We start from the raw sequence: 21,656 nt of genomic DNA, 5'->3' as shown, positions 1-21,656 counted from the left end.
GAAGGAAAGCAAGCTTTACATAAAACTTGAAAAATGCGCTTTTGGGGTGAAACCTGTGGATTTCTTGGGATTTGTAATTGCTCCAGAAGGTCTTACCATGGATATTAAAAACATTGAGGCAGTCTTAAATTGGCCTCCTCCAACCTCTGTGAAAGATACAGAGCTTCATCGGGTTTGCAAATTTCTATCGGAGATTCATTCAAGATTTTTCCCTGAAGGTACCACCAATTACTAAATTGCTACGGAAAGGAGTACCTTTTTAATCGTCTGCTGAGGCAGAAGATGCTTTCCAGTTCTTGAAGAAGAGTTTTACCACTGCACCAATTCTGCTGCATGCGCATCCTATTCAACTGTTTTACCTGGAGACTGATGCTTCTAAACAGGCCATCGGAGAGGTACTTTCAGAGAGACACAAAGAGACCGAACAGTTGCATCCGGTGGCATATTACTCTAGAAAATTGAAACCAGTGGAAATAACGTATACTATTTCAGATAAAAAACTCCTCGCTATCAAAGATGCGTTCCAAGAATGGCGACATTACCTAGTCAGAGCAAAACATGTGGTGACGGTAATCACCGATCACCGGAATCTTCAGTTTCTGAAGTCTGCCAGAACGCTCACACCATGCCAACTTAGGTGGTCCCTGTATTTCGCCAATTATGACTTTGTAATAACTTATCGGCCAGGAAGAAATAATGGAAAGGTAGATGCCAAGTCTCGCATTGACACGGATGGAAGAAAGAGTCCCATTAGTGATCAAAAGATAATTCCTGAAACTAAGATCGTTGGAGCCACTAGTGAGAAAACTCTTGTAGACAAGGTCAAAGAAGCCTTACCTTCTGAAGGAATACGCGGCTTGGCAGAGAAGGAGTCAACTCAAGAAATTGTCGATGGATTACCGTTTCATTCCAAGGCCTTGTACTTACCAATCAAAGAACTTCAACAACAAGCGTTGATCGACTGTCATGACAGTCCATTGGCTGGTCACCCTGGAATCCACTGAACGGAGGAGTTGTTAAGGAGACAGTTTTGGTGGCCAGGGTTGTCCAAAGATGTTCGAGTTTATGTGGAAGGCTGTGAGATTTGTCCAATGGGGAAGACAAATAAGCTGGCTTCTCGGGGTCTATTGAGACCTTTGCCTACCCCTCCATTTTCCTGGCACACTGTGACTATGGATTTGATTGTTAAATTGCCTTCTAGTCAGGGATTCAGTTCAGTATTACTCATGGAAGACTCGTTCTCAAAAATGGCGCATTTTGTTGCCCTGAAAGGGAAGTCATCTGCAAAACAAATAGCCACACAATTCAATTAACGTGTTGTAAGATACATGGTATTATTCCAAAGGTTTTGATCACAGATCGTGGATCTCAATTTCTATCCCATTGTTGGAAGGTTTGTACAAGGGGTTTGGGAATTGAGACACGTTACCCAACGACTTTTCATCCACAAACAGATGGTCAAACTGAAAGGGCCAATCAAGAGTTAGAAAAGTATCTCAGACTGTTTCTTTTGGATCAAGAGGGAGAGTGGCTTGATCTTCTTTGGACTGCAGAGTTTGCACATAATAATGCTAAGAATGCCTCTACTGGTTTTCCCCCTTTCTACTTGAATTATGGAAGGCATCCTAATTCTGAGGTTTCCTCTCAAGAAGTGTTGGTGCCTGCAGCACAAAACTTTGCATCTTAGCAAGGTACACAAGTCTGCCACCAAGAACTTAATGAAAGCTAAGGAACGCTACAAGCAAAGTGCAGATGAAAAAGAAGACCTGAACCAGATTTGAGTACAGGGGACAGGGCATGGTTAAGCACAAGAAACCTAAAGCTTAAAGGAAATAGAAAGTTTCAACCCCGATTTATAGGTCCATTTCCTGTGGAGCAAGTAGTGAATCCAGTGACTTTCAAACTAAAACTACCACCACAGCTAAAAATACACCCAGTGTTTCATGTTTCTCTTCTTAAAAAGGTTTCACCCCATTTGAAAGAATTGAGGAAAAGAGAACCTATTTTAGTGAAAGGACGAGAAGTATTTTAAGTTAAAAGAATCTTAGTTTCAAAGTCCATTCGAGAGAAAATCTTCTATCTTGTAGTCTGGAAGGGTTTTGGCCCAGAGGATAGGTCGTGGGTGGAACAATCAGATGTTTGAGGTGCAAACTGAGTCTTCCGGTAGAATAGCAATAGTTTGCTGAAGTTTTCAATGGTTTGGAATCAAAGAAGTTGCCCCCACATCACTGGTATGACTGCAAAATTTGATTTGGAACCTGGATCTAACCTTCCTTGTAGCCGAATGTATGCGCTTACTGAAGCTGAAAACCGTCATCCTAAGAAATACTTAGAAAACGGGTTCATACGACCTTCACAGTCCCCCGTTTCTTCACCGTTATTTTTCATTCCAAAATGTGACGGAGATCTGAGACTGTGTATAGATTATCGTGCCTTGAACAAGATTACAATAAAGAATCGTTAGCCTCTTCCCCTGATTTCAGTTATTCTAGATCAGGGGTACTCAAAGTACGGCCCGGCAAGCCTTCAGTGGCGGCCCGCGGAGCTTGAGACACATCGCACCTGTGTGTTTGTTTTTTTTAACTTCAGCAAACATCTCGGGGAGCAGCAGTGCGTAATCAGAGAGCCTGCTCTGTGGGGGCCCCGGGCGATTCCAGCCACAGTCAAGAGTGGAGCTGCAGGGGCACTAAGAGGTGAACAAAGCCTCATTAACAGACAAATGGTCGTTTAAAGACCTGTGAAGTACTGGGGTGCCCGGGAGGCTGTGTCAGCCAGGCTGACACACAGGGGAGAGGGGGTGGGAGGGGGGAGGACAGCAAGAACTGAGAGCCGGTGAGGTGGGAGGGCAGAGCAGGGAGTGAGAGCCCGGGTGAGGGAGGTGGAGGGCAGAGCAGGGAGTGAGAGTCCGGGTGAGGGAGGTGGAGGGCAGAGCAGGGAGTGAGAGCCCGGGTGAGGGAGGTGGAGGGCAGAGCAGGGAGTGAGAGCCCTGTGAGGTGGGAGGGCAGAGCAGGGAGTGAGAGCCCGGGTGAGGGAGGTGGAGGGCAGAGCAAGGAGTGAGAGTCCGGGTGAGGGAGGTGGAGGGCAGAGCAGGGAGTGAGAGCCCGGGTGAGGGAGGTGGAGGGCAGAGCAGGGAGTGAGAGACCGGGTGAGGGAGGTGGAGGGCAGCAGGGAGTGAGAGCCCGGTGAGGGAGGTGGAGGACAGAGCAGGGAGTGAGAGCCGGGTGAGGTGAGACAGATAGAGACAGATAAAGACATATAGAGACAGAGGCAGAGACAGATAGAGACTGGGACAGACGGAGCTAGATAGGGTCAGAGACAGGGACAGACAGAGACAGATAGAGGCAGAGACAGATAGAGGCAGAGACAGATAGAGGTAGAGACAGACAGCGATAGAGACATAGAGAGACAGAGGGAGAGAGGGAGACAGACATAGGAAGGGATGAGATAGACAGAGGGAGGGAGACAGAGGGAGAGAGGGAGACAGACAGAGGGAGACAGACACAGACAGACAGACGGAGACAGACAGAGGGAGGGAGACAGACAGAGAGAGGGAGGGAAACAGAGGGAGGGAGACAGAGTGAGGGATGGAGACAGACAGAGGGCAGACAGAGGGAGGGAGACAGATGGAGATGGACAGTGGGACACAGATAGAGGGAGACAGATGGAGGGAGACGGAGAGAGGGAAGGAAATAGAGGGAGGGAGAGAGAGAAAAAAGAGAGGTAAGACAGAGATAGACGGAGGGAGAGAGACAGAGGGAGACAGAGAGAGGGGGAAGGAGGGAGCGAGAGAGATAGAAGGAGGGAGACAGAGAGAGGGAGGGAGAGATAGGGAGAGAGAAAGAGAGATGTGTGTGTATACTGGTCTGTTGGCTCAGTGGATGAACGCGTCAGCTGCAGGGGCCTGTGTTCAACTTCATGGTCACAGTTTCACCGTTTTTTTCGTTCTAGCCCCTTCCCCCTCCCCCACTGACTCCGCCTCCACCGGTGTGGCCCGTGGCCACAAACCACACTGTAAATTTGGCCCCCGAGAGAAAGTTTGTGAGTACCCATGTTCTAGATGAACTAAAAGATGAAAAAATCTTCAGAAAGTTAGATTTACATGGGGAGTGCCATTTAATTTGAGTGAGAAGTGGAGAGGAATGAAAAACAGCATTCAGAACAAAGTATGGATTATATGAGTACCAAGTGATGCCCTACAGTTTGAGCAACGCTCCTGCAGCCTTCCAGTACTTCATTAATGATGTCCTGAAGGAGTTCATTGATCAATGCAAGATTGTTTACATCAACATTTCGATTTATTCCTCATCAGAAGAAGATCACCAACGGGTCAAAAGAGTTTTGCATTGCCTGAAGGAAAGCAAGCTTTACATAAAACTTGAAAAATGCGCTTTTGGGGTGAAACCTGTGGATTTCTTGGGATTTGTAATTGCTCCAGAAGGTCTTACCATGGATATTAAAAAACATTGAGGCAGTCTTAAATTGGCCTCCTCCAACCTCTGTGAAAGATACAGAGCTTCATCGGGTTTGCAAATTTCTATCGGAGATTCATTCAAGATTTTTCCCTGAAGGTACCACCAATTACTAAATTGCTACGGAAAGGAGTACCTTTTTAATCGTCTGCTGAGGCAGAAGATGCTTTCCAGTTCTTGAAGAAGAGTTTTACCACTGCACCAATTCTGCTGCATGCGCATCCTATTCAACTGTTTTACCTGGAGACTGATGCTTCTAAACAGGCCATCGGAGAGGTACTTTCAGAGAGACACAAAGAGACCGAACAGTTGCATCCGGTGGCATATTACTCTAGAAAATTGAAACCAGTGGAAATAACGTATACTATTTCAGATAAAAAACTCCTCGCTATCAAAGATGCGTTCCAAGAATGGCGACATTACCTAGTCAGAGCAAAACATGTGGTAACGGTAATCACCGATCACCGGAATCTTCAGTTTCTGAAGTCTGCCAGAACGCTCACACCATGCCAACTTAGGTGGTCCCTGTATTTCGCCAATTATGACTTTGTAATAACTTATCGGCCAGGAAGAAATAATGGAAAGGTAGATGCCAAGTCTCGCATTGACACGGATGGAAGAAAGAGTCCCATTAGTGATCAAAAGATAATTCCTGAAACTAAGATCGTTGGAGCCACTAGTGAGAAAACTCTTGTAGACAAGGTCAAAGAAGCCTTACCTTCTGAAGGAATACGCGGCTTGGCAGAGAAGGAGTCAACTCAAGAAATTGTCGATGGATTACCGTTTCATTCCAAGGCCTTGTACTTACCAATCAAAGAACTTCAACAACAAGCGTTGATCGACTGTCATGACAGTCCATTGGCTGGTCACCCTGGAATCCACTGAACGGAGGAGTTGTTAAGGAGACAGTTTTGGTGGCCAGGGTTGTCCAAAGATGTTCGAGTTTATGTGGAAGGCTGTGAGATTTGTCCAATAGGGAAGACAAATAAGCTGGCTTCTCGGGGTCTATTGAGACCTTTGCCTACCCCTCCATTTTCCTGGCACACTGTGACTATGGATTTGATTGTTAAATTGCCTTCTAGTCAGGGATTCAGTTCAGTATTACTCATGGAAGACTCGTTCTCAAAAATGGCGCATTTTGTTGCCCTGAAAGGGAAGTCATCTGCAAAACAAATAGCCACACAATTCAATTAACGTGTTGTAAGATACATGGTATTATTCCAAAGGTTTTGATCACAGATCGTGGATCTCAATTTCTATCCCATTGTTGGAAGGTTTGTACAAGGGGTTTGGGAATTGAGACACGTTACCCAACGAGTTTTCATCCACAAACAGATGGTCAAACTGAAAGGGCCAATCAAGAGTTAGAAAAGTATCTCAGACTGTTTCTTTTGGATCAAGAGGGAGAGTGGCTTGATCTTCTTTGGACTGCAGAGTTTGCACATAATAATGCTAAGAATGCCTCTACTGGTTTTCCCCCTTTCTACTTGAATTATGGAAGGCATCCGAATTCTGAGGTTTCCTCTCAAGAAGTGTTGGTGCCTGCAGCACAAAACTTTGCATCTTAGCAAGGTACACAAGTCTGCCACCAAGAACTTTATGAAAGCTAAGGAACGCTACAAGCAAAGTGCAGATGAAAAAGAAGACCTGAACCAGATTTGAGTACAGGGGACAGGGCATGGTTAAGCACAAGAAACCTAAAGCTTAAAGGAAATAGAAAGTTTCAACCCCGATTTATAGGTCCATTTCCTGTGGAGCAAGTAGTGAATCCAGTGACTTTCAAACTAAAACTACCACCACAGCTAAAAATACACCCAGTGTTTCATGTTTCTCTTCTTAAAAAGGTTTCACCCCATTTGAAAGAATTGAGGAATAGAGAACCTATTTTAGTGAAAGGACGAGAAGTATTTTAAGTTAAAAGAATCTTAGTTTCAAAGTCCATTCGAGGGAAAATCTTCTATCTTGTAGACTGGAAGGGTTTTGGCCCAGAGGATAGGTCGTGGGTGGAACAATCAGATGTTCATGCTCCCCGATTAACCAACATTTTTCACTTGCAAAATCCTCACAAACCTCAGCCCGGAGGCTTAACCTTGCGAAGGGGTACTGTCAAGGTGTAGGAAAAAGAAATCAAAGCTCTTCTTTGTCCCGCAGTCTCTGCCATTAAATGGGCATTGCAAAGATTACCCGCTCGCAAATGGTCGCAAGTGATTATACTGCGGAACTGGGTATTCTCCCCTGTACTACCAACAGGGAGGACCGCGGTAGAAGTTGTCGGTCTAGTCCTGCGCTCCTGGACACGGGTGCGAGGTCTAGACAAGCTGTGAAGAGCGCCGGTTGATTTTAGAACCACGCACTTCACCAACGGATTTTCAGAGATTAGTCACGTTCTTTCTGTAGTCTAGTTAGAAATACCAATTTAAAGTAAACAGGAAAAAAATATATAAAGAGAAGAATTAATACTTACTCATTGAATACTTCAGTTCCTGATTTCTTCGTCGCTTGGTTGACGGCGGAAGCTCCTGAAGGTTCCTAAGGGAGAAGTAAGAAGAATTCAGAAGATAAGAAAGTAAGGCAGAGAGTGAACGAACAAATGAGTGAAAAAGAATAAATGAACTCACACGAGTTAAAGGGTGCTAAAAATGTGTTTATAATGCAGTTTACCAAAGAATAGAATACTTATATTGTAGAATAGAAGAGGAGCCAAAGCCATAGGCACTTTGGGTAAGGAAATAGAGAGAGAGTAAGAAAGTGGAGAAGGAAATTAGTAATGGTGTGCTTTTCTGTTACAGCAATTTCCACTCATGCTTAAAGATAGAGAGGGAATAAGAAAGGCATAAACGGAGTACGGCAGAAAGGAAGAAGTAGAGTAGAAGAGCCAGAAGGTCAGATAGTCTCTTCTCTGTCCCATTCCCCTTTCCCCCGGCTGGGTTCGCTTACTACTCCACCTACATCCATTGCCTTGCTTTTACTACTGCCAGAGGCCCAAACATTAAAGATAATCCCTTTGGATAATGGGAACACTGGACAGTTTTTAAACTTCACTTTCACATCACTATCACTGCACACTCAGTAAATATACCTGCTCTGCTGTAATACAGGCCTTGTAGCACAGCAGGGACACACTTGGTGTCACCGGGTAGGCCCGATGATGAAGCATGCCACCAACTAGGTTGGTGGATGGGGGCTTCATAAAAAGAAAGAACCCTTTTCTTTTTATCACTAACAACATAGTTTTGAGTCTCATATCACGTCTTGACAGACTAGTTCTCATTGATTTAACATGCCTTTGTCATGAGCCATCTGGGGCTCAATGGTAACTCTGGATACTTTTCAAAAACTCGGATTACTAGCCCTTACAATAAAATACATTGCATGGAAAGGAGCATCTCTGGGCGGTGAGAGAAGCGGCTGAGGCGGTCCACACTCCTCATACACAGAGGACACGATAGGCCTCAACTCCTATCCCTACCGAGCAAGTTTAATCCCAGCAGGGGACAGGTCTCCACTTCTCTGCATCTCCCTGGATAGCCCTCAACCACTCTGTATCCCCCTGGACAGGCTTCCCCTCCTCTGCACCCCTCCCGGATCAGCCTCACCTCCTATGCACACCCAGCCCAGGACAGACACCACCTCCTCTGCAACCCCTGTGCACGCCTGACCTCCTCTGCACCCCAGGACAGGCCTTGCTTCCTCTGCACCCCTAAAGATGGGCCTCAACTCCTCTGCACCCTGGGGCAGGCCGCACATCCTCTGCACCCCCTGCACAGGCCTCACCTCCTCTGCAATCCCAGACCAGGAACCTCCTCCTCTTCATCCCTGGACAGGCCTCACCTACTCTTACCCCCCTAGACAGGATATACCTCACCTCCTCTGAACCCTGGACATTCCTCACCAGCACTGCACCCCCTGTGCAAGTATGACATCCTATGCACCACTGGACAGGCCTCGTCTCCTCTGCTCCCCCTGGAAAGCATTCTCCTCTGCACCCCTCAGGACAGGTCGCCCCTCCTCTGTACCCCTGGACAGGCCTCGCCTCCTCTTCATCCCTCTGGACAGGCCTCAACCACTCTGCATCCCCTGGAGAGGCTTCACCTCCTCTGCACCACTCCCAGATATGCTGCACCCCCAGCCCAGGACAGGCACCACCTCCTCTGCACCACTGGACAGGCCTCACCTGCTCTTAACCCCCTGGACAGAACATGCCTCACCTCCTCTGTACCCCCGGACAGGCATCACCTGCTGTTAACCCCCTGGTCTGGACATGCCTCACCTCCTCTGAACCCTGGACAGGCCTCACCTGCTCTGTACCCCCATGGACAAGACATGCCTCACCTCCTCTGCACCCCCTGGATAGGTCTCGCCTCCTCTGCTCCCCCTGAACAGGCATCTCCTCTGCACCCCTCATTACCCGCCTAACCTCCTCTTCTCCCCCTGGACAGGTCTCACCTGCTCTCCTCCCCATGGACAGGACTTACCTCCTCTGCACCCCTAGACAGGCCTCGCCTCCTTCGCAACCACTCCACCCCTGAAAAGGACATGCTTCACCTCCTTTGCACCCTTTGGACAAGCCTCAAATCCTCTGTACACCCCCTGGACAAGCCTCACCTCCTCTGCAACCCCTGGACAAGCCTCACCTCCTCTGCACCCCATGGACAGGCCTCACCTCCTCTGCACCCCTGAGAAAATCAACTCCCCAGCACACGTATTTAAGTAATATGTGGTTTCCCTCTAAGTTAAAACAAAGTACAGTAAATGAGTCACAGATTATACACAATTCTTTCTTTCTTTTGTCTTGTTTGTGTTTTTTTCTGGTGTTCTCGGCCACAACCAACATTTGTTTCGTCGCTACAGGGTGTGATTCCGCGACTTTCTCAAGGCTGTGTAAAAAATAAAGGTACAGAACCATGGTCTAAATAGAAGTCACATCCTTCTCAGGCATTGGTATTATTTTTTGTAAAATTAAATACGGCCACAGCGCATATAAACTAAGGGGGTTGTCTATGTTGGGTATACAAACAATAGTAACCTAACCTTGTTGAGAAGATACATGTAAAATAAGCATTCTAAGATACAGTATACGACGGAGAGAGCGAATCTAGATAAAACTCCAATGGCAAAATGACCTCCTCATAGCCCTGCTGCACAAAATCCTTGGAAATTTCAAGTGTGAAAACTCGTGTCTGTGATTTGGTCCGAGTGATGGCTCTCATGTCGTGTGCTCTAGTCTAGGGGTCATAAGTCCCAAACCTTAGAGCCCCAAGTGTATCAAGCATGAAGGTGAGAAATAAACACCTCTACCGTCCCAGTATAACTTTCTGTAAATAAAGAAGGGGTATTTTTAAAGGTCTGAAAATCCATCTCTGTAAAGTTCCAGCGTGATGGATATTTCAAAGAAACCTACTTTCAATGTGGTGTTAATCCCGACCCACACAGGGCTTCCGTTCAGTATCAACGATGAGTCCAAATGATGGGTCCTCTGATTCATGTGTTCTTGTTTTCTTCCAAGAATCAGGCTATATCTGTAAATCAAATACTATGGTCATGTTCTAGTGTGTTCAGCGTCCCAATGAACCAAATGTCTGATAGTGCTCTTAATCCCCAAGTTAGCTATCAAAGCACTGCTTCAAAGCGCTCTGTTATCAGGGGATCCACTCTCAGCCGAGATCCGGCTCTATTGGGAACTCCTTCTCTCGGTTGCTTCAATACGAGGCACAGAAACAGCTCCATAAAGTGAGAGGTGAACCAGGGTTCAATGCAAAGCCGTGTTTACCCAAGCCCGGCCACGCACGGTTGAAGTCTCTCAAGGCCTCACTCTTGATGCAAACGCTGACAGTCACACGCGCCTGCTCTGTATAAGGAAGGGTCCTTGGGTCTGTGGTCAGCCTGGATCTCACCTCGAGAGCCGTTCTGGTATTAAACGTTCATCCTCATGTCTCTCGTGCTCCCTCCGGGTCTTTGGAGCCTGATGACCCGGAAGCTATCAAAGTACATGAAGCCTGTGACCTCAGTCTTACCTTTCTACCGTCGCAGAGTCCAGCAGAGGATCCAAACATCAGCAGAGGAGCCGCTTTATCCAAACCCGCAGCCCGAGCGCGGTGCGCGGGATCCAGATCTGTGCGGCATCAGCAGAGGAACCGGCCGTCGTTTTGGGTGACTTCCGGTATCCCGACAGAGCAATAAACGAAGGACTACGGTCGTGGAAACGGGCGCCATCTTGGAATGGGGAATCTGTCAAATGCTCGTGTTCTGTGCACGTCACAGTTGCTCATGTGCAGGGCGAAGACACTACTTCCTATCGTCGATTTAGGACCTTGCACGGGGTACAGACTGAACTGCCCTGAACAGATGACGCTCCGTCTCACTGCGGCTGCGCAGAGGAAAGACACTGCCCCCTCCCCATAGACGAGCCGAACCGAGGAGCTTTGCACTTAAATACATCTCCGCGGGTGCTGTGGCAGCTGTTGTCTCTCATTCATTGTGTCCCCGCGCGGCCCTGTGCTGGTGCTGAGCTGTCGCCCTTTACTGTGCTGTGAACGAAAGAAAGAAATCTTTCTTACATTCTATCTGTCCTCCGCGCATGCGCAGTTGTTCATCCATCAGGCCCTCTTTAATCCGCGTTCCCCGGCGGGAGGCAGTATCTGTCCTCAGCGCATGCGCAGTTAATCCAATGTCTCCTTACTCTGCACTGTGGGAAGCGGTGTCTATCCCCAGCGCATGCGCAGTTGTCCATGAACAGGCCTCCTTTTAACCCCGCGCTCATGGTGCAGTCCTGGCCTCTGGCTCAGCAGGGAGCACAGCACCCAAACTACCCAGGAGAGGCCCGACCCACAGCAGGGAGCACAAGACCCACATGAAACCCCAGGTGAGGCCATGACCCACAGCAGGGAGCCCAGGCCCCACATGAAACCCCAAGTGAGGCCCGACCCACATCAGGGAGCACAAGACCCACATTGAACCCCAGGTGAGGCCATGAGATACAAAGATTGTCTGGTGCTGTAGGGTCTCGAGCCTGCTCTCCGGGGTTCATTTGTTGTTGTTGTTGTTGTTGCATCGATCGATGATTATTTTGTATCAACAATGCTCCTTGGCCCTCACTGCTGGAGTTGGGTCTCTTTTGAAGGCCTCAGCAAACGGGGACATTTTTTCACCTGAAAAGTCAGTGATGAGAAGATCGACTTGAAGTCCGTTTGTGGCTTTCACCAGAGTGAAGGGGGGCCGCCCCACCAATCGAAAGTGAAAGAACGCACTCCCAGGCAGCACCGACTGCGCCTCATTGCACCTGGGCTGGGCCTGCACAGCATCATCTGATGAGGCTAAAACTCCCCCAAATATGACTCAACCTCACCAGGGCCTCAGTAACCAGGCAGCGGTCAGCCAATGCCCATCAGGTAAACAAGCATTGGCATCGCACTCCCAGGCAGCACCGACTGCGCCTCATTGTACCTGGGCTGGGCCTGCACAGCATCATCTGATGAGGCTAAAACTCCCCCAAATATGACTCAACCTCACTAGGGCCTCAGTGACCAGGCAGCGGTCAGCCAGTGCCCATCAGGTAAACAAGCATTGGCATCGCACTCCCAGGCAGCACCGACTGCGCCTCATTGTACCTGGGCTGGGCCTGCACAGCATCATCTGATGAGGCTAAAACTCCCCCAAATATGACTCAACCTCACTAGGGCCTCAGTGACCAGGCAGCGGTCAGCCAGTGCCCATCAGGTAAACAAGCATTGGCATCGCACTCCCAGGCAGCACCGACTGCGCCTCATTGTACCTGGGCTGGGCCTGCACAGCATCATCTGATGAGGCTAAAACTCCCCCAAATATGACTCAACCTCACTAGGGCCTCAGTGACCAGGCAGCGGTCAGCCAGTGCCCATCAGGTAAACAAGCATTGGCATCGCCAGTAGGTCGCGCCTCTGGGACCTTATAAGTGTTTAGTTAGCCAGCACAATATCCTTGGTGCAACAACATCAACTGTTGCATGGCTAAACACTTATAAGGTCCCAAAGGCGAGACCTATTGGCTATGCCAATGTTTGTTTTCATTGGTTCCTGTTTGTGCCTTTTAGAGATGCATGCTTCTGTTTCGTCCTCCTGTCTAACTACTCCCACCTTTTGTTGATCTAGATCACGGCTACTCACATTTTCCCGGGGCCGCAAAGTTTGGTCTATGATGTGACCGAGGGCCGCACTGATGCCAGCGGGGTGTTAAGTCTGGGTAGGAGAAACCCGAGTAGGACCCTAAGGTCATCAGAGGATCTTCTTATGCAACACGGCAGAATAAAAAGAGCAAGATGGGGAGGAAGGTCCTTCAAGCACTTGGTTCCTAAAATGTAGAACACACTACCCAGGGACAGGCGCATGATAACCAACAAATTAGCATTCAGGAAAAGACTCAAAACATTGCTCTTTCCCTAAAAACTCCAGATCTGAGGCAACTTGACTTAGTCCACCGTAGTTATGTTTCTCTTAGCGCTGGGAAGCCTACGGGCAGCTATGCACTTTACAAATACATAAACATCTTATCTGAGCCTCTTGTTCAGATAAATTGGATAGCCATCTAGGTTCGCGGACTACTGTACAAATGGGTTTAGACAGCAAGGATTTAATTGCTCCACTGAGTTCGGTAAAGGCGCTGATAGCCACTGGGTGTGGAACAGGGCCTCTAAGCAGATTTTAATAAGATTCATGTTTCCCCTAACCATAGAACTGAATCGGTCTGCGTTATTAATGCATCGCCATACCAGTCTGCGGTTATCTGTGGATGGTGATATATCTCCAGCACCATATTCTGTCTGAGGCGTTGGAACTGGAGACACCCGTAACGTTACTTGTATTGGGTTATGGTCCCTAAAGATTGTGCCCATAATTTCTTCTTTAAGCAAGCTTGCTTCAAAAGCGGGGGAGATAAAAAACATTATCAATTGTAGATGAACAGCCCCTTCCTCTGAGTGTCGGTTCAGGGGGTGCATTATCTTTTGTAGTTGCATCAATTTCCATAACATTAATTAAGTTAAAGGTGTTCAAATGGTCCATTAGCTCTCTACCCCTATTGCATGTTTGTCTGCTGCTGTGTGAATAATCGCTTGACCATGAGTAAGATAGCTTAGCATTAAAATCGCCCCAGACAGATTCCTACTGACTTGAAAGAGTCTTTGGATTTTCCAATAGATGCAATAAAATTAATCACATTTATAAAAATGCATATTTGGAACAGAATGAAAATCATTGTTGTAAAAATAAATTATCCAAAAGGAAATTCCCCTATTAAATAATATGCCTAGAAAATTATTGTTATCTGTATGTACAGTTGTTATGCATCCCCCTGTCTTAATATTGACCCAGATTGATGAAGGCCCCCCCCCTGCTTGAGGGTTGTTGCTAGGATATTATGGCATTCAAACCCCTCAATATGCAATTCTTGAGTGGCCCATGTTAACTGAAATAAAAGGATATCTTGGTCTTTAATAAGTTGTACCCAATCTGGCTGGTGAAGTTTAGAGAACAACCTTGCAACATTCCAGCTTAAGATACGGAAGCCTGAACTTGCTGAGGCCTTCGTTTGCATAGGAGGGATAAGTGGGTTGTGGGAATAGTACACTCAGTTACTGGCAGGGCATGAGGTAACCTAATAGCAGGATCAGTATTTTCCCCAAAAGTTGATAGTCAGTCTTGGGTCTCAAATCCAGACACGGTCTGGAATCTATTAGGGGTAGTAATTCAAGAGGGATTGTTGGTGAAAGGAGCATGACTTGGTTTGTAGAAATAACCACGTGATAGTGCGCATATGTTAGTGCTATTATGTGTTATGAATTTGCAACCCCTTAGTAGGTGTCTCACCAAAGAAGGTCTGCGAAAGTTAATTAGAATACTGTGCCCTTCGATATTTTTTGTAGATGCACTGACTCACCCAACCCTCCGTGCCATAATAATATCCTTTATTTCGGATACATGGAAGCTTCTATGCCTTGATAGCCAGTCCGCACATTTATTGCGTAGCTGGTCCCATGACTCATGCTGATCCCTCTTTAAAGTAGGTACTCCTGCCAGTACCAACACATAAGGGCAAGCAGCGGGCGGCAGACTCAGGACATCCTGATTAGCCATTCATACTTGGGGCGGCAGGAACATTAATGCACGAGGTACTAGACAACCTGTTCTGACTCGAGCCCCTGGGCCTGTTTAACCTATTAGCACCATCCCTGGTGGGGTTGGTATTTGAAATGGTTATTGGTATAGGGGGGTGAGGGAGCTGACCCGTTTCTATCTATAGGCAATTAAGGCAGCCCCTGGATTGATCGTATATATCGGGTGAAGGGTGATTGCGGGAGCAGTAACTCTGGCGGTTTGCGACCCAATTTTGGCATCTAAAATACTCATACCAACACCTACACTAATGATGGCCCTTCTCCCATCAACCCCTTTGATTTCGGCCACCTTTTCCCCCATTCTCCCCTTAAAACGCTTGGCTACTAAAATAGCCACCCGCCCTCTTATCATGGGTAGATGAAAAGAACTGCTGGGGAAAGAGTTGTGACCTCAATCTATGCCAATCTTTGGAGAGGAGCTGTGTCTCCTGGAGGAGGCACACATCTGCCTCCATATTATCCAGGTAGGAAAGGATGGACCTCCTTTTATTGGGATTGTTGAGACCTCTTACATTTAGAGTGAGAATTTTCAGTGAGGGCTGGGAAATAGCGTGTCATAGTGAGTGCACAAGCTTTAGCCTGTATTTGGGTCCCTGTGATCCCTTTCCCCCCTGAGCCCCCAACGTCTGCCCGGCCTTCATTGCCCTTTGATCCTCTCTTCAACGTCTTTAACCTACATACCAGTTCTCCACCCTCCCCTTCCTAACTCCAACTTCGAAACCCATTAACCTCAAATTGTCCAGGGCCCGCCTTTCGTGCGTGCGCGTCCTTGGAAATCGGAATAGTTGGGAACGTGTGCGGCCTGTTCCCCGTGTCTCTACACTCCCCGTGTCTCTACGCTCCCAGCAGATTTGTTCGCCGCCCACCCAGCCTTGCAAATGTCACTTATCTGTCCCTCAGTCGTTCACGGTGTCATCATAGGGGAATGTCTCTTTCGACAATGTCTCCAGCACTGCCAGAATTTATCATGCCATGGTCTTGGGGTCCGGTCTTGTTGCTCGCTCTGTGCTACGCCTCCCGTAGACCTTATGCCATCTTTCTCGAGTAGTTTTGATCTGTGGGCCCTCTGTCTCCTCCTGGATTGGATTCTCAATGCCCAGCCCCTGGCAAGTTTCCTGCATGGATATGAGCTGAAGGAGTTTGCCCTGCCATATGAAAATCAGCCGGAAAGGGTGACCCAAAGAATACAGTATTCCTTGAAGACACATGGTTGCCACTCGGAACTCTCTACACTTTTGAAGGGGTATAAGAGCCAGGTCCTGGTACAAAGCTATGGAGTGGTCCTGATATCTTAGTGGTTGCTTGTCCCTGGCAGCACGTAGCATACACTCTTTTAGTTGAAAGTCTGAAATGTAAGCCAAAATATCCGGTGGGGGTGCCCAGTATGCTCCTGAAGAGACCCTGCAGGTATTGTGTGATGTCTGGCCCTTCTTCTTTAGGTGGAACTCCCTTAACACGGATGTTGTTTTGCCGAGACCGATTCTCCAGGTCTTCTCTGTGTGCCTGGAGATCGATCTGTTGAGCCTTGAGCCGGACTATCACTTGCTGTAGATGCTCCACCTCCTTTTCCTGGGCTTGCTCCTGATCCTCGATGGAGGCCATACGGTTCCCAACGGCATCGACGTCCCGCCTTATCAAAAGGCAGGACGTTGATGCCGTTTGGGAACGTGTGGCCTCCATCGGTTATCTCCTTCATCTCCCCCGCTATTTCCCTTTTCAGCGTCTGCAAGTCGCCTTGTAATGCACCGAATAGAGACTCTAAAAAGGTGTGGGTAACTGGGGCTTCAGAGGTGTCCGCATCTTGGCTGATTTGTGTCATTGGGGAGAGCATCCCTTCTCCGCTGCCGGTCATCGGGAGCTTGGTCAGCATCTTTTTTAGAATCTGATCCTTCTTGCTTCTCGCTGAGGACATGGCTGCTATATCTCTTACCACATCACCAGACCGGCCTGCCTTGTCGTGGGGGTCCCAGCTCCAGTGGGTGGCAGTCACCAGGTTGTCCTCCCGCTGAGCTCCACTACCCTGTTGCATGATGGTGACGGCCATAGTTGTCACTCCCTTTCAGTCTCGTCCGGGCCCTGCTGCCTTCAACCGTCTGCTATTGCCCTGCTGGGCATCTGATGCTTGTTCTCAATACTCTAAGCACTTTGCGCCCGAACCTGCAGTGAATCCCCCTATAGGCCAGCAGCCCTATCTGATCCTGGAGCACTAGATGTCTTTTTGGACCACTGTGGCTAATTCCTGCACTATGTGCTTGCAGGCCGTGGCCTCCGGTTTCCTCTGACTTGGCAGTCCGCTCCAGAGAGACTACTCCATGCCCGGGCCCCTCATCCATTGGCACCTTGTGATTCTTACAGCGTTACAGTTCATATCTCATTACCCTTATTGGATTTTGTCATTTTAGTGTCATTTTGTTCAATACATTTTCCTTTATTTTTCTATTTCGGTTTGGGTTTTTTATTGTTTTGCATTTTGACTTTTACTTGTTTGGTTTCTGCATAAATGTTTTACATATTACCTTAAGTTAAGCCTGCCTGTTCGGTGCTTAGGTACCAGGGGGTTGATCCTAGGTTAATTGAATGGCTTTGAAAGTTCACTCTGACAACGGTTGTGATTGGTCCTCATCTACCGCAAATAAAAATTCAGTTTCTTACAGAAACGATCTGAAATTATCTGCAAAACAGGCAGTTGATAACCTACCAGGGTTGAAGCACCATGTGGACAAATTGGAATATGGGAACGGTATTGTGTGGCAATAGAACCTCTAAAAAAAGTCAGCTTGCAGATGAACCAAGATTCACGCTTGAATGTCACAACTTTTTAAAACAAGGTAGTCAGGAAAGTGTGACGAATATATTGCAGCTCTTTGCATTTTGACAGCCCCAAGCAAATTTGAGAACAGAATGGATGTATGTAGCAGAGATGAGTCTGTTCACCCAATGTGAGTGGTGATATCCGCATTGCTGGTCTGCCTGAAGTTATGATGCTGCTGACAGTAGCATGTCTGCTAAAAGCGATGACGTGACTGTGGGAACTATAAAGCCAAATAAGAGAAAGTTATCTTCCGACACCGCAGTCTTCATGACTGAGACCAGTAACACTGAAGACTCTGAGACTCACATCAGTAATTTCTCCTTTCAGAGCGTTATTGCTGCAGATGGAGTGAAGCCAAGAAGTAAGCACTTTACTAAGGTACCAACAAAGTTTAATATTATTAATTTGTATTAACTTTTTCTCTTTTGCAGCATTTGGAAATGCATTTTCTAGTTTTGTTGCTTTTTGGTTAGTTTTTTTATTTTAGGCTCTTATCTTCGGTTTAAAGGGAATAATGTTGTAGTGTGTGACCTTAATGCTGCAGTTTGCATTTCATTACCATCATTTGCTTATCCTGGAAAATCTCCAGGGTGTAGGAGGTTTGCTATTCCAGAGTTCTTTCTTCAGCTTCTGGGCAGTTGTTGCTCTGTGGCGATCTATGGTCCTGTTTTTCTGCTCTCCTTGTAATAGCTCCTATCAGAGCTCCATCCTCCCGCCAATTATAATAAGATGCCAGGCATCACCCAGCACACAACAGCCTATGATGGGCTACGTCTGTCTGCTCGGCGCAGTTAGAGTGAGGATAAAGTTCTCCGGACCCATCAGGCTGAGAATGTAACCTAAGGGCTTAAGATGAAATGAAGAGCTTACCTCCTTCCTGAGTGGCTCCAGACTGCTGTGTGCAGACCCGATAGCTGGCAGCACCCTGCCGTATGTATGTATAAATCAGATTATGTTGGAAGTAACCTGCAATATAGTGGTAGGCAGCACCCTGCAATAGAGTAGGATTTCTCATAGTATTTTATTTCCTGACACATTAATGGAGATTGTCTTTTAACTGGCAGAAGAACAACACTGACCATACATTTTCCTGGGTTTGTCTTTAAAATGACGTACACATTAGGAATGGCATTTCGTTCTGCTGGAATAATAACACAAGTTATCTTGCACTCTATGTTGTTGCATGAATTTTTGGCTGCAATGCATTCCATGTTTCATTCAAACAAGCTTTCTACAGGGCGCATACATGATTTGCTGCTGTATAGAAATAATGCTCCTGTGTACTGTGGCAGACTCAGAAATATTGAAAAACTTCATGATTTCTCTTTCAGCACTTCATAGTAAAACCTTTCAATTTTTGACTCAATCATTTGGCAGAAACATAACTTAGTACCATTAAAATAGTTGTGATGGGGAACATTCATTTGGGGTTAGGACTGGTTCGACCAGAGTGCTTGCTGACTTGGAGGAGTATGGAGTTCACCACATTGCCTGGTCCGGTGTGGAACCAAGCCAGCAATGCTTTGCTGCAGGCTCATTTGCCCTGATAGCTGGTCAACAGTTTGAGGAGGATGAGGTGAAGAGCTGGCTAAGTGTGCCATGAGGCTGGCATTTCAGTACATCCCTGAGAAATGAGCTTTGAGTCGATGTACTGTTCCTCTTATACCACGTGCAATTCACCCTCTCCAAAGCCTCAAGAATTCCTGGGTGTGAAGGACGGCTGATTCTGATTGGGGGCTTGATAGTTTTCCAGAAACTCATGTTCTTGATTGTTCATGTTTGTCAGCAGTTAATGAAACACGCCCTGGTGTTTTATCTCTTCAGTTGACAGAAGCTACAATAAAAGTTTTGTTGCAAAAAAATATGAATGGCCAACGAGCCTCCGTAGGTCAAAGAATGGAAGGGCTGGGGAACTGTCATTCATCATCTCACTGCTAAGCAGAGCAGTGTCATCCTTCACCCTCACTCAGGCCTCTGATTTTAACCAACATCGCTTAGAAATCTGGGACTTTTAATGAGAAAAACAAAACTACAAGTCCCATAAGCAATAGTGGTGGAAGGTGTCACACATGACCTGGGGCAACATCTGATTCAGCACATCCAGTTCCATTTTTTAAGTATTTGACACAATATTGAATTTATAACCTTTGTTTTTTATGGTCATGAGTCACCAGAATACTAAAAACGTGTCTTTTATTTTCAAGGTCAATTAAGTAATGGTCACCAACTTGGAAGCTCTGTTAATTCTTCAATATTTGTTACTGATCTCCACATGTGGCTGGTTTGGGTCTGCCCCCTGCATCGTTCACGCTAACTCGCACAGGTAAGGAGCTTGTAGCAGCAACATGATAACCCCATACTATTCTGTAAGAAGTGCGCTCTGAGGCAGGTATCCGATAATTTTTGTGAAACAAGCAGGCGCCAATATCTGCTATGTACATTTGTTAAAATAAAACACAATCAAATCACAGTATACTGTTCCGGAGGTTCAGTCCCAGAGTCATTATCTGTAACTGAATGCAGACACCCTAGGAAGCAGGTGCTTTTAAGACAAGTTGCGTTTACTCACCTGATGGTGACATGCTTCATTATTGGGCTATACTCCTCACCAGGCTGGCGCTACAATGCCTGGCGGGCACCACCAGAGGGCACTTTGTCGGAGATCTTTTATTAATTATGCCGGATGAGCATAGTAGGACAGAGGATGTTGTGTCATAAGATGTGAGATTGGTGAAAGCCTGAATATAAGATCAACTATCGACCAGTTGCCGCAATATAGTTAATGCGATCATCCTGATCCATGTTGAGATTAAAAACAGTGGCAGAGAAATTGAGGAACTAACGGCCCCTATCACTGTGTGAAAGTGTCGATCACCTATGGACCTGCTGGTAAGCTGGGGTCTATACTTCAGGTCAACTTTTGTTATGCCTCGTGTAGTCATGGAGCAATCTGTTGGCATTTCATCAGGACCAAATATGGGAAAATGGGTAAATGTGACCTAATCTTCTCCACAGCATGAGGAGCTCTGTAACTCAAAGCCCTGCACCGTGCATAGGTGATAAGGTGCCATTTAACATTTTACTGCCACAGGTGAGCGCTGTCTAACAGGGTGCACTAAATACGGTAACCCTCCTAAAATTCAGGACATACTGACTTATCAAATAACGAGGACGGCGCCGCATCAGAGGGCAACTGGTTTGACAAGTACATGCTTCCTAGGGTGTCTGCGTTCAAGTAGAGATAATGTCTGTAGGACTGAACCTCCAGAACAGTATACTGTGAGTTGATTTATATGAAGAATGTGTATACTGGACTGTCATTTTCCACAGCATCTCTTGTGCTATGTAAAATAAAACACAACACACCGGGAGGCCAACAAATCTATCATACATTTAATGCAAAAATGGCAAAAGGCCAAGCAAACTAACAAGTGACAATTGTCTTTGCAATGGACGAGAGCATCCACCCTAAAGCAAGTTGGAGTATATAATGCTACAATGTATTTTTATACACTTTTCTCCTAATACAAGTCAATGAAACATGAACACGTGATAGAAACTGTTACTGAAACAACACTAATGAGTAGGAGGCAGGATCTTCTCTCGAGAGGAATGTGAGGAGTCCGTGAGGTGCAGATCAAAGATACACAGGCAAGCTTTAGAATTCACTGTTTCTGAAAATAACACTTCTGTTTGTCAATATTCAATTTACTACAAGATGCAGTAGAAGTGTGCAGATGGACGTCACTAAATGAAATGGTTCTGGGCCCTAATAGAATCATATAACGTTGCATGCATATTAAGGCGAACAGACACATCAAATTAATATAAGAATATTGTAATTTGGTAATGTAATATATCAATGCATGTTGTGGCATTCATGTGTAAACAATTATCGGTATTAAAGTAACCAGTATATCCAGTTATGCTTTCTCAATTCCTTCTTCCTAGAGGCCACCACTGCTGCTATCCAGCTGCATTCAGCAGTGCCTCCTGTGACCTGGAATCCTGTATTTAATCAATACCAAAGGTCGGCAATGCTTCTAGCCAACTCCGGTCACTGGTGCCACTCGCACCCCACCACCCTTGGGCCTGTTATTCTTTTAGCCAGCTCCAGTCAGTAGTGGCCCCATGGGCCTGTATGTAAGCCTACTAGCCAGCTCCAGTCAGTAGTGGCCCCTTGGACCTGTATGTAAGCCTACTAGTCAGCTCCTGTTAGTACTGCCCC

At 46.7% G+C, this 21,656-nt stretch overlaps 2 protein-coding genes and 1 long non-coding RNA gene across 3 annotated transcripts in view; 2 read left to right on the top strand and 1 right to left on the bottom strand.

The window, feature by feature from the left end:
* Positions 1–21,656, bottom strand: part of LOC144805412 (uncharacterized) — a 226,956-nt gene that overhangs the window by 126,673 nt on the left and 78,627 nt on the right. The window lies entirely within an intron of this gene.
* LOC144805422 (uncharacterized) overlaps positions 1–21,656 on the top strand; it is a 196,517-nt gene that overhangs the window by 161,197 nt on the left and 13,664 nt on the right. The window lies entirely within an intron of this gene.
* Positions 11,319–21,422, top strand: LOC144805413 (uncharacterized). The gene is made up of 4 exons (XR_013605513.1): positions 11,319–11,430; positions 17,756–17,806; positions 19,633–19,751; positions 21,380–21,422. It is a non-coding gene; the product is annotated as an uncharacterized LOC144805413 (long non-coding RNA).

The sequence above is a fragment of the Lissotriton helveticus genome, assembly GCF_964261635.1.
Source record: "Lissotriton helveticus chromosome 1_1 unlocalized genomic scaffold, aLisHel1.1 SUPER_1_unloc_1, whole genome shotgun sequence".
Taxonomy (NCBI): domain Eukaryota; kingdom Metazoa; phylum Chordata; class Amphibia; order Caudata; family Salamandridae; genus Lissotriton; species Lissotriton helveticus.
The sequence above is the reverse complement of the archived record's forward strand: the minus strand, read 5'-3'. Positions and strand labels throughout refer to the sequence as shown.